The following is a 10,509-nucleotide window of genomic DNA, read 5'->3' as shown; positions in this document are numbered from 1 at the left end:
GTGAGACCTCGAAAGAAAAAAAAGTTTGTAAGAGACAATTTTCCAAATTCTCAACAGAACAGAACTCGGTCTTGAAACAAATCGTCTCAGGTTACCCATGTAACCACGGTTCCCTGAGAAGGGGAACGAGACACTGCGTCCCCTAGAGGACACTTTGGGGAATGCCCTCAGCGTGACCGGTGTCTGAAGTGCATGTGGAAACACGACAATGAACTTGTCATTGGCCCATGACGTGTTACTGGTGCGACCAAGAGTATAAAAGGGCACCTGTAGCACACGTCATCAGCTTCTTGTCTTCAACCGTTTTGTTTGTGTGTGCGTGTGTGACAGAACGTTGGAAAAAAACAAAACAAAAAAAATGTCTGAGCGCAGTTTTAAAAGATGTGTCCCACCGTGTGAAAGGTACATCACACCTAGTGATTCTTATGAGCTTTGTGTGGTGTGTCTGGGGGCACAGCATGCACAGTCAGCTCTCGAGGGAGCCGGCTGTGCCCACTGTGATCGTTTCACAGTGAAACAGCTGCGCTCCCGCTTGGCTCTGTTTACAGAGGACGGAAGCCAAGTGTCTGCGCCTCGTGGTGCTGGACCCACAGGATCTCAGGGAAATTATCGAAGCCAAGAAAGGCAAGCCATAGCCCTGAGTCCAAGGCTTTAATTTGATTTACTGTTAGCTTTTGTTAATAAGAAAAGCCCTTACTGCCGCAGTTGAACGTTGTTTCAGTTTATGTTGTCATTTGCAACTTGAAAAGTATTTTTTCTTCTACTACAATTTTGTTATGTAGGGGGGATCAGTCACTAATTTCAATTCGTAGTTTCCCAGTACAACGGCGGCTTTCCCGTTGTATCGGTGTTAGGTTGAGAGATGTGTTGAGGAACGTGGGCTATTCCGCGAATCTCGTCCCACTTCCTCGGCTATGATCCTCACAATATGATAACGGTTGAAGTAGATGGGCTATATCGCTTCTCACGTTCCCACTTCTTATGACCTGCAGTGCTTGCCACAAGGGGGTTTCCCTTCGTTTGTGTGGATAGATGTTAGAACTACGCGGAGATGGTGGGCTATTCCGCGGCTCGCGTCCCACCTGTTCGGCTATGATCCTCACAATATCAAGATGGTTTAAAGTAGATGGGCAGTACCGCTTCTCACGCTCCCACTTGTAAATTACCATGTGATAGAGGGGGTTCCTCAGTTTTTGTGCACAGATGTGCGAGATGAACTTGAGAGGGAAAGTCTCGCTGCTTTGTTTGCTGTGATGTGGGCGTTTACATGCGCGGGGTCTCACGTGGATGATTGTAATATCAAAAGTGCGATCGACGCGTGGGCGTGGTCACATTAGAGATAATGAAGGCGATGGCCAAGACTTGACATCGCGTTGGTTTTATACTGATTACTTTGTCACATCATATTTGTTTTCGTCATGACTTACTTCGTTTAAAAGTAGACATGTTAAGCTTTCTATAGATGTATCTCTCATGTGTGTGTGTCAAATATTCGCTGAGTTTCAGTTAATTTTAGTGACGCGTTTCAAACAGATAAGCGCGGAGAATGAGACGGCTAAAAGCACACCCTGTATATTTTCTTTATTTTGCAAAAGCACAATGTTTTGTTGATATTGTGAGTGTACACAAATAAAAGTAGACCCTTTACAGATTTAAATGCTGTATTACTCTTATATGTACGATCAAGTATGAAGGAGCATTTTAGTTCTTTTCGCTGTCAACATTCAAATCTGCAAAAAGTTCCGCCGGCGGAACTGTCGACCCCAGAGGGTTAAGCCCACAGAGGTTGTTCCTTCTAGTCAAGTTGCACCCACTGGGATCATACCAGATCAGCTCTCGGCTGTTTCTGACGAGTCCCTCAGAGTATGTTCCTGCTAGTTGTTGTCCACCTGAAGAGGCTGTTCCTGTCAGTTTTGTCTTGTTTTTGAAGACTGATCCTGTCTGTCTTGCTAAGCCCACAGAGGTTGTGCTTGCTAGTCAAGTTGCACTCACTGAGATCATACCAGATCTGCTCTCTGCTGTTTCTGACGAGTCCCTCAGAGTATGCTCCTACTAGTTGTGTTCCACCTGTTGAGGCTGTTCCCGAGCATACTGCTCTCCCTGTCATGACCTCTGAAGATGTTCCTGTGAAGTCTGCTCCAGCCTGTGAATCACCAGAGTTCGCTCAAGCCCCAGTGCTGCCTGCTTATGACTCTGACTTCATTTACCCCCCCACACTACGTGGCCACAATCATCCTGCAACTATGGTCTGGTTTGGTGGGATTGGACGCCAGAAGGCATCCACTGGGAGGGGGGTAGTGTCAGGGTTCAGTCCTGACACCCTATTTGTCTTGTCTTTGTTTCTCGTGTCTGTTGCCTTGTCAGCACATGGCTTTGTTGTTTTGTAGTGAAGTGAGACAGTACTGTGCTAATCTATTAACATTCATTGAAAGACAAAGTAAAAGGTATAGTAGGCAAGATGAAGAGTACCCATCGGAAGAGCCAGCTCCAAAGGAAGGACTGGAAAAATGCTTCTGAAGTACCAAATCATACCCTACCTCAGTGATGTGAGCATAACAGGTGAAGAACTTATACAGAAAGTGGATGAAGTGGCAAAAGTTGAAAGTGAGAGACAAGAGAAACGGAAAAGGTCCACTGCTGGTAAAACTCTCAACGTGCAGGAGCTCCAATCAGACTCTCAGTTAAAATCCACACCTCCTCAGAGCCTTTCTAAACCTAAGGAGTCCAACTCAACAGTGGCGATCAAAACAGTAAAGGGGAACGAGATTAAGCCTGACAGCATGAATGCGCAGCAGATGTTGGAAGAGCTTTGCAAAGAAATTAAGCAAATGTTTCTGGCTGTAATGGAAGCAAACCCCTGTCCCCCTGAACAAAAGCAGAGAGTGAAAGGCTGCAAAAAATGCAGGGATGAGGGAACAGGTAAGAAATGTTCGCACTGTTTTAAATGTGGGCAGGAGGGCCACTTCTCCCGTGGATGCAGAACCACGCTGGGAAACGGGCAGAGACTACTGAGGTGGGGCCAGCAGTAGTTCATGGCAGAGCGCCCCGAAATGAGCAGTCACCACCCAGCACAGTCATGCAACCAACAACAGCCCTTGAAGAAAGAGCAGCTGGCGCCTCATCAGCTGTAAGTGTCGTTAACTATATACCCCTTCGACACCAGCCACAGTTGGTAAGCCTTGTAGGAAGCAGGTGTATAGTGGACTGTGTTATGGACAATTGCCCAGTTAGAGCCCTGTGGGACACAGGAGCACAGTCCAGCATAGTGAATGACCCCTGGCGACTGAACCACCTCCCCCACACCATTGTCAGACCCATCTCAGAGTTGTTGAAGGATGAGACACTGACAGTCTTTGCTGCTAATGACACGCCCAGTCCATATATCGGCTGGATTGAAGTCAGTTTCAGAGTAGGCAGTGACATCACCACGACAAATGATTTACAAGTGCCAATACTAGGGGTTGAACGACTTCTGATTTTTTGACTAGTCGCTGATGACGTCATTAATGAACAAATAAGTCTGGAGCTGTGATAAACACCTTGTGCACAGCTATGGCATATGACACAGCACTGCCCCCATGGCTATTGCTACTATAACAGCTCATTTTTATCAGTTATTTCAGTTGCCAGTGACCCCATCATCGGCTACAACGTTATTGAGGCCATCATTAACAGAAACGAGGGAAAGACTAAAGGTGGAAAAAAGCAGTTGGCACACAAAGTGAGTAGCCTTAGCAATAACAGTGAAAACTGCTCATCGTGTGGTCAAGTTGATGCAGAGTGGTGATTCAGAGACTGGTGTAGTTCGTACCGGCAGAAAAAGAGTGCTCTTACCAGCTAACCAAGTCACCACTGTCTACATAAGAGCACATGTGAGTTCACGAGCACAAGGCCAGCACATGATCTTTTCACCTGACATGCTTAATTCTCCACCAGAAGGCATGATCTACAATGATGTACTGGTGCAGATCCCAGAAAGGAGAGTGCCATACATACCCATCTCTGTGACCAACACTACTGATCGCGCCATCTGTCTGGACCATCATAGAGTGATTGGACACGTGGAACCCTTCAAGACTGTATACACAACACTTGTGCAAACGAAAGAAAATGAGACAACAGCTGAAATGAAGGACAGCACAGAGACAACGTCCAGCGAAGCAAGTAGCACACCACGGTCAGATAATAAGCAGGAGCAGCAGGAGGCTGTAAGGAGAGTGTTGCGTGAGGAATGTGAGACCTTTGCCTATGACAGTGATGATGTGGGTTGTATACCTTCTCTCAAGATGCACATCACCCTCCATGATACCAGCCCAGTGCAAAAGATCTACATGTCCGTCCCAAAGCCTCTTCACAATGAAGTTAAGGAGTACCTACAGGATCTATTGAAAAGAGGGTGGATCATGCCTTCCCGATCCCCTTATTCGTCGCCGGTGGTGTGCGTCCGCAAGAAGGATGGTAGTCTCCGTCTCTGTGTTGACTTCAGGGAACTTAACTTAGTCAGTCCCCGGCCACCATCCGATACCGAGGAATCAGGATATGTTGGATGCTCTGGGTGGGAGCTCATGGTTCTCGGTCTTAGACCAGGGTAAAGCATACCACCAGGGTTATCTGGATGAGGAGAGCTGGCCTCTCACAGCGTTCATCGGTTCTACAAATGGGTGCGTATATGCTTTGGCTTGAGTTCGGCACCCGCAGAGTTTCAGAGGAGCATGGAGTACTGTTTGGCTGACCTGAAAAACACGATTTGCCTCCCGTACCTTGATGACAAGCTGGTACACAGTCACAGCTTTGAGGAGCACTTGGAGCATATCCGTGTTATCCTTCAACACTATAAGGAACATGGTCTGAAGTTGACCCCAAAGAAATGTAAGCTGTTTAAATCGAGTGTGAGGTTTCTTGGCAAGTTGGTGACAGGAGAGGGTTACACAATGGACCCCGCAGAGATGGCTCCAGTGATGGCTCTCAAGGAGAAGACACCTGCCACCGTTGGTGAGGTACGCCAGATGCTCGAGTTTCTCTCCTGTTACAGACCCTTCATCCCCAACTTCTCCCGTTTGGCCGACCCGCTGTATAACCTACTCGCCGCCCCAAACCCCGAAAATCACACTCTAGACCCGACCGTGAACAGGCCCAGTAAAACAGGAAAGAAAAATAATGGTCACTTACCATCACAGACACCCATACAGTGGACCAGGTCTCACCAGGAAGTGTTGAATCAGCTTGTAGAGGTACTCACAAAGCCCCCTGTCCTTGGATATGCTGACTTCACCCAGCCATTTGTATTACATTGTGATGCATCCCAAGTTGGTCTGGGTGCGGTGTTATACCAGAGACAGCAGGGGAAGATGAGAGTGCAACAGGACACAGATGGGTGGCGAAGTTGGGTGATTATAACTTCACAATCAGGTACCGCCCAGGCAAAAACAACTCAGATGCAGATGGATTGTCACGGATGCCGTTGGATATTGAGGACTACATACATAGCTGTACAGCTGAGGCCAGTCAAGATGTAATCAGTCCATCTATGGAGAGGGTCGTTGCGGAAAGGAGGAATCCTTGCCGGGGCGTGGGGTTGATCCAGGTCAGTGCTTTGAGCCTGGTGAAAGACAGTGAGACCAGCCAACCTCTCACCCCTGATCAAATCAGCAAAGCTCATGTAACGCGCACTGAGTAGCGCTTTGTTCACAATTACTAAGTTACTATGTGACCACAACTTTGGTGCAGCGGTAACTACGTAGGATTGCTTGGACCAGAAATCAGAAGAAAAGTGTCGACTCACTAGAGTAAAAGGTAAGCAAAAGGTATAATAGTATTACCTATTTCGAGGATCAGTCAATTAATCACACGGTTCAAAAGAATACAGTCAGTTACTGGAAAAATAGTATATTGTTTTGATTGATTATCCTTTCACTTGGATTATTGCCCTTTAGAAATTGCAGTTAGATCAAAAATAACCAAACACAGTTACAACAACAAATAAATTGAATAGTAAAACCCCAAAGTAACAAAAGGATATCAACATTTAAAGAAAAGAAAAAAAATACAAAGTTCAGATTCCGTTTCCAAATACCAAATAAGTTTCTGGAATTTAAATGTCAAATACTCAAAATCAGTGTCTCAGTTTCAAAATGAGATTTTTAGATTCAATATCAAATTCTCAATATCAAGTTTCAGTTTTTAATTCAAAGTCTCAATGTCCAGTTCAGTTTCAAAAAATATAAAAAATATAGCAATGCTCATCAAAAGTGGAAAAATTCAGTCCACAAAGAAAGGGAAAAAATTAGTTTGATCCAGGGAAAATCCAGGCAGCAAAACTTGGAAAAACTCTAAACAAATATAGTTTGGTCCTACCAGATCGACAAATTTCACTCTCTTTGTCTCCGTTTCCAGCCACGAAATGATGGGATGGCTCGCCAGTCCAAACCGGAATACGAGTATTAAGCAAGGACAGGATTCAGGATCACAATTCTCAACAAAGACAAAAAAAACCCCGGCCTTGCAACAACAGCCAAATTAAGCCAAATTAAACATTAGTGTCAATTGTCTAAATAAATAATTTCAAGTTCAAACAAATTGTCTGTCTCAATCTCATTAATAGATTAATGATCTGGGTTACACTCAGGAAGAGTATGAAATCCTCACAAGAGTTCCCTGGTACAAGTCACAGAGCAGGAGGCCAAGTAGAGCTGAAGTGAAAGCAGAGAACCCTGCAGTGACCATACTGCTGAAACAGTGGCTAAAGGTTCTTGTGGGTCAAGATGGTGTTCTGCGCCGTGGAACTTCCCATCGAGAATAACTGCTGCTCCCCAAAGCTTATCATCCGCTGGTCTTTAAAGAGCTGCACCAGGACATAGGTCACTTGGGGGTCGAAAGGACACTTGACCTGATTCGAGAACAGTTCTACTGGTCACAGATGAGTAAAGATTTTGAACATTTTGTCACAAGAGTGTGTGAATGTCTCAAGAAGAGGAAGCCGAATAAGCAGACACGTGCGCCTCTGATACCGATCCAGACCACCTATCCATTCCAGCTCGTCTCCATAGACTTTCTGCATTTGGAGAAATGTAAGCATTGATATGAGTATATATTGGTGGTCATGGACCATTTTACGAGGTTCGCGCAGGCCTATGCGACAAGGAACAAAGCAGCCAAAACTGTAGCTGACAAGACTTTCAACGATTTTGCACTTAAGTTTGTGTTCCCGAGCAGACTACATAACGATATGGGCAAAGAGTTTGAGAACAGATTGATGGCCAGCTTGAAGAAACTTTCTGGCATCCAGGGTTCGCACATGACACCATACCACCCCCAGGGTAACGGGCAGGTGGAGAGGTTTAACCATACCCTGTTGTCCATGCTGCGCACCCTGGAGGACAAAGAGAAGTAAGATTGGAAGGAGTCCCTCGCTAAGGTTGTCCACGCATACAACTGCACAAAGAATGAGGCAACAGGTTACGCGCCCTATTACCTCATCTTTAGATGTTCTCCTCACCTGCCCATTGATCTGTTGTTAAGACTTGGAAAGGATGAGTCCCGGGACACGTATGATGACTATGTGAGTCATTGTAAAAAGAGGCAGCTAAAACTGCAGCTCAGGGAAAAGTCTTCTACGACCGGAAAGTTCAGGGAAGTTCACAGACCTCCACCCAGGTGACAGAGTTCTCCTCAGAAACCTTACCCCCAAAGGGAGCCAGGAAAGATTCAGCCCTACTAGGAGGATCAAGTGTATAAGGTAAAGGAGAGAAAAGCGGATGGCAGCCCTGTTTATGAGATCAGCCCAGAAAATGGAAAATGGAGGGACAGAGTGGTTCACAGAAACCTCCTGCTGCCCTGTGACTGTCCAGCCACAGAAAAACTCCCTGGGCTCATCAAAGGAAAGAACCAAACCTTGATGTCCGCAATGACAGCAGCCAGAACAGAGTGACACCTGAATGAATACAGCGGCACCTACTATTGGCATCTCAGACCTGGCATAGGGAGACGGCAGAGACAGACTTCACTGAATCCTCTGGCAGAGCCTTTCCAGCCTCAGCAGAGTCCTCAGCATCATGAAGAGGATGTGCCACTACAATGCGAAAAGGATGTGCCACTACAAAGTGAAGAGGATGTGCCACTACAATGTGAAGAGGATGTGCCACTACTAAGTGAAGAGGATGTGCCACTACAATGTGAAGAGGATGTGCCACTACTAAGTGAAGAAGATGTGCCACTACAATCTCAGAGACCTGAGTTGAACCCTGATAGGCCTGAGTATGGTGGATCAGGGGTAGACCCTCTGATCCCGACACAAGGAGACCGACAGATGGTAAGACAGCGACCCCAGAGACTGAGACATCAGCCTGTTGTACTAAGTTATGATACACTGGGTCAACCGTCCTTGGTACAAATAAACTGTAAGGTAACAGAGACTCAAGTAACACAGACTAAGGTCTATTGGAGGCCTTGGATGGCCAAGGTGTTTTAAGCAAATGCTTTAGCTGTTTCCGGAAATGTCAGGAGACATTTAATTTTGTGGGGGAGAGTGTAGCCCTGAGTATTTAAAAAAGACAGATAAAAAAAAATGCCCCTTCAAATTTTGAACTCTGTAATGACAATGAAACAACAATGGAACAATGAAAATTAATTTGATAATTTTAATTTGATTATTAATTTAATTTAATTTCATAAATAATTTAATTTGCATTACTGGATTGCATAGTGTTCTGTGTAAAATTTTTCTCGTTAAACTCAGGTTCGCCAGCAGGGGGCACCCAAGCTTTACACTACGAATCATTAGCTGACTAGCATAACAGAAATAGCATTCAGTACGTGATGAGTGTCGGTGTACATGCAACGGAAAGCGCTCCTTGTTTAACCTGTGTTTTTCATGTTGTTTTAACAGAAATAAATGTGTTGCCCCAAGAACGGACATCGCATCCTTCTTCAAAGTGTAACATATTGTTAGAGTTCCTGTCCTGACCTATTCCCGCAATTTCCTGCCACTGGTTCCCCTTGCCTGGCACCTGATCCCCTTCAAAGTCTGCGGTCAACAAGTATCTGAGCTCAGCTCTATGGTGCCTTTCTCGGTCATCTCCAGCTGCCGGAGGATCAAGTGTATAAGGTAAAGGAGAGAAAAGCGGATGGCAGCCCTGTTTATGAGATCAGCCCAGAAAATGGAAAATGGAGGGACAGAGTGGTTCACAGAAACCTCCTGCTGCCCTGTGACTGTCCAGCCACAGAAAAACTCCCTGGGCTCATCAAAGGAAAGAACCAAACCTTGATGTCCGCAATGACAGCAGCCAGAACAGAGTGACACCTGAATGAATACAGCGGCACCTACTATTGGCATCTCAGACCTGGCATAGGGAGACGGCAGAGACAGACTTCACTGAATCCTCTGGCAGAGCCTTTCCAGCCTCAGCAGAGTCCTCAGCATCATGAAGAGGATGTGCCACTACTAAGTGAAGAGGATGTGCCACTACTAAGTGAAGAGGATGTGCCACTACAATGTGAAGAGGATGTGCCACTACTAAGTGAAGAGGATGTGCCACTACAATGTGAAGAGGATGTGCCACTACTAAGTGAAGAAGATGTGCCACTACAATCTCAGAGACCTGAGTTGAACCCTGATAGGCCTGAGTATGGTGGATCAGGGGTAGACCCTCTGATCCCGACACAAGGAGACCGACAGATGGTAAGACAGCGACCCCAGAGACTGAGACATCAGCCTGTTGTACTAAGTTATGATACACTGGGTCAACCGTCCTTGGTACAAATAAACTGTAAGGTAACAGAGACTCAAGTAACACAGACTAAGGTCTATTGGAGGCCTTGGATGGCCAAGGTGTTTTAAGCAAATGCTTTAGCTGTTTCCGGAAATGTCAGGAGACATTTAATTTTGTGGGGGAGAATGTAGCCCTGAGTATTTAAAAAAGACAGATAAAAAAAAATGCCCCTTCAAATTTTGAACTCTGTAATGACAATGAAACAACAATGGAACAATGAAAATTAATTTGATAATTTTAATTTGATTATTAATTTAATTTAATTTCATAAATAATTTAATTTGCATTACTGGATTGCATAGTGTTCTGTGTAAAATTTTTCTCGTTAAACTCAGGTTCGCCAGCAGGGGGCACCCAAGCTTTACACTACGAATCATTAGCTGACTAGCATAACAGAAATAGCATTCAGTACGTGATGAGTGTCGGTGTACATGCAACGGAAAGCGCTCCTTGTTTAACCTGTGTTTTTCATGTTGTTTTAACAGAAATAAATGTGTTGCCCCAAGAACGGACATCGCATCCTTCTTCAAAGTGTAACATATTGTTAGAGTTCCTGTCCTGACCTATTCCCGCAATTTCCTGCCACTGGTTCCCCTTGCCTGGCACCTGATCCCCTTCAAAGTCTGCGGTCAACAAGTATCTGAGCTCAGCTCTATGGTGCCTTTCTCGGTCATCTCCAGCTGCCTAGTCTTGCTGCTTCCTCCAGTAGCCCCTCACTGCAGAACACAAGATCCAGGGGGCG

This window comes from Sinocyclocheilus anshuiensis, unplaced genomic scaffold, assembly GCF_001515605.1.
Source record: "Sinocyclocheilus anshuiensis isolate Anshui unplaced genomic scaffold, SAMN03320099.WGS_v1.1 scaffold1277, whole genome shotgun sequence".
NCBI lineage: Eukaryota > Metazoa > Chordata > Actinopteri > Cypriniformes > Cyprinidae > Sinocyclocheilus > Sinocyclocheilus anshuiensis.
Note: the sequence above shows the minus strand (reverse complement) of the source record.